At 38.4% G+C, this 3,245-nt stretch overlaps 1 long non-coding RNA gene across 1 annotated transcript; it reads right to left on the reverse strand.

The window, feature by feature from the left end:
• Positions 1 to 1,339: 1,339 nt before the first annotated feature.
• On the reverse strand, positions 1,340 to 2,730 carry LOC127532709 (uncharacterized). Its single transcript, XR_007940344.1, has 2 exons — positions 2,430 to 2,730; positions 1,340 to 2,268 (listed from the first exon to the last, which is right to left on the reverse strand). It is a non-coding gene; the product is annotated as an uncharacterized LOC127532709 (long non-coding RNA).
• Positions 2,731 to 3,245: the final 515 nt, after the last annotated feature.

The following is a 3,245-nucleotide window of genomic DNA, read 5'->3' on the forward strand; positions in this document are numbered from 1 at the left end:
ATACGTTCTGAGTGGCACGAAAAGTCCGCCGTTTAAAATACATTGGTGCGCATTTCGTGGTGAGCGGCACGAAAAACATGACGAAATCGTGTTGGTGCGCACGAAACCGAAACTAAAACTTACGTGACAGTTTCACGAATCCTCGTGAGATCGGGCTGTATAAACACACACATGATGATGAGGAATCAACATTCTTTATGAGCTGATATCTGCTTAAAATATTGTTATTATTGTTAATATTAATTAAAAACCAAAGGGGTCATACTGCCAGGTGTGTTTGATGGAGAGGGGTTGGTTTGGGAAGGTGGACCTGTCTGTGTGTCTTTGTCTTCTTCTTGTTGTTATTGTCGTTATTTTTTTATTGTGTTGTAATGTGTTATTTAATGTGTGTAATGGTGAGTGGGGGGATTGTAATTTTAAAAGCTTTTGCTTCATCCATCCCCTTTTCAAATCATGCATGTCATGTTGTTTTACTGTTTTGTTAAATGTAGTTGTGTGGGTTTGAAATAAACTTTCTGAATCTGAAATCTAAACTTTCATAATAAACTTAATCTCTCTTTATCTTTAGCATGGTGTGTCCAGAGGAACATGATCTGTGTTCAGACAGACTGTCTCTAAAGTCTCTGGTTGTAGAAACAGATTCTACAGAGCAGCAGGAAGTTCTGGTAAACTACAGTCTGGATGTTTTCTACACTAATCAGATCTATGGAGAAACACAACAACCAGTCACACATGGTCAGTTCAACCATCAGCAGAAAAGTGGAGTCAGACGTTTCTGCTGTTTCTTCTTCTATTATTAGTGGTTTTCTAGAATCTATTAGAGAAACTCCTGATGTGAGTTTGTTGTGAACCAGTTCAACAGGTTGTAGTCAGACATGAAGCAGCAGGATCAGAATCTGGAGAAACAACCTTTATTATCACTTCTGCAGAGAAGAAACCAGCTTTAAAACTCTACATAGAAATTATAATGAACCACAGATCACTGGTTAGATTCAACTTTGATATCATTGTAAAAGAACAAAGACAATCAGATTAGAATCAGTGCCAGAGTGCAAAAAGCAGCAGTAAAGTTCCTTATTTCCACTGTGTTGCAGGATAAACAGCCAATCATTTCTGTGAAGTAAATAAGTACATTAACTATATATTCTATTTAACCTTCAGTAACAAACAATGTTATTTTACTGCATTTATCTGCAGATTAACAACAAAACATGATATAGGATGAAGATCAGACTCAGAACACTGAGTAGTATAAAAAGTATCAATAATATCTAAAATATATAATATTTTAGATATTACATCAGCAGAGCTACTAACAGATAAAACATTAAATCACACATTAAAACAAGAACTTTATGAAGAATCTGATCATCAGTTTACATTCTGCAACTGAGTACAAAGTTTTTGTACAGATTAACAGAACAAGATATAATATAGGATGAAGAAAAAAGTCACAAACCCTGAGCAGTTATAAAAGTATCAAAAACATATTCTATTATCTGCACCTTTACCATGTTAAAAGTTCAGAGCATCATCAGAGCTGCTAGCAGATAAAACATTAAAACCAGTTCAGTCTAAAGTTGTTCATCAGTTCTGCTTCATTCTGGACAATCAGAACTTTTCTATCTGCTTCTGATCTCATCTGACAGAACACTTTACATCCACAACATTTCATCAGGTTCTAACATGCAGAGCTTTGGAACACATTTATTTCCAGACAAAGCAACAGAAAAGTTGATGAAGACCAGCAGCAGCAGCAACAATCCACAGGATCAATCTAGATGATGGAGATGTTGGGAGGACTTGATGTTTCTGGACCAGTCTGCCAATAGAAACCCTAGCAGGAGCTGAACTCCAGACAGCAGAGCTCCCAGCATCCTCTGAGCTCACAAACCCTCCACCACCATAAGGTGGCAGTTAAAGGAGAGACCACATGGTTGGTCCACACCTGGATTCTCTTTGTTCTGCTGCTGCTGCTTCCATCAAAGTTACACAAGCTCTGGTTTGTTCTGATGCTGTTCACAAAAACTTTCATGTCTGTGTTTCATAACGTCTGTTAAACTACTTCATCAGGAGGAACTAGGAGGTTTGAATTCTGCCTCTTGTGTCTTTTATACATCAGAAAACAAAGAGAAGCAAACACAGTAAGAAAAGGAAAGATCACAGCCACTATTCCAAAATGTCCTCTACTGATTCCAACTTGGTCTCCTCCAGTCTTGTTTCCTTCATCTCCGATGATATCACCCTTGGCTCCTTCAAACTTTTCTCCTACAGACAGAAATATCAGAGGTATCAGGTGTTTGAACGTCAGTCAGATCAGCTGTTTTCTCCAAAGTCTCATCAGCAACATCTTTATAAACCACAAACATCTGATCTGAGACCAAGCAGCTTCATCAGAGACACAAACTGAACTCTCAACACAAACTCACCTGGTTCAACAACTTCCAGGTAGGTGATGCTGATGTGTTCATACTTTCCTCTCTGAAAAACCCAACACTCGTATGTTCCTCTGTCCTCCATCGTCACATTCATCAGAATCAGAGAAACGTTTCCGGCCTTCATCTCTTTGTTCTGCAGATCCACCCGGTTCTGATAAGATGGATGCTGGTTGTCTGGATCAAAGTGTGGATTTCTGTAGTAAAGAACATAATAATCTGGATCCTGATCAGGTCTGCTCCACTTGACAGCTCTGATGATGTTGATGTTGTCTTTGTTGGGAGCTTTACATGGTAGAATGGCATCCTGTCCAAGATCAGCTGTGATGTTTTTCTGATCTGAAGAAGAAAGAACAGAGAAGTTAAAGTTCATCCAGATAAGAAGAGTTCAGTCCTAGAGTGGCTAATTGGGAGAAATGGGACAATTCCCGGTGGGCTGGTCTGATGTTTGTTTGTTTACTTCTTTTTTTTTTCCTGGGCGCAGATGCACCGTGACGTAACACGTCCGTGCACAGAGTCAGAGCTGTTTGAAAGATGGAGAGTAGAAAGAGAAAGAGAGAAGGCAAGAATTAAAAAGAGGAAAGCTCTGAAAACAGATGCAGCCAAATGTGCTGAAATTATAGACTTTTTCATTAGAACAAAGAAATGGTTTGAAACAACAAATGATGATAAAATGGGTACAGTAAGCTGCTGAACTTTGCAAACCACCGTTCAAGTTAATTAATTATCAATCAGTGAATTGTGCGGCTTTGTGCTGTATAACATAAAGTTATAGAACTTCAATATTAGTATGATGTTGGGAAACTTTGT

This window comes from Acanthochromis polyacanthus, chromosome 24, assembly GCF_021347895.1.
Source record: "Acanthochromis polyacanthus isolate Apoly-LR-REF ecotype Palm Island chromosome 24, KAUST_Apoly_ChrSc, whole genome shotgun sequence".
NCBI lineage: Eukaryota > Metazoa > Chordata > Actinopteri > Pomacentridae > Acanthochromis > Acanthochromis polyacanthus.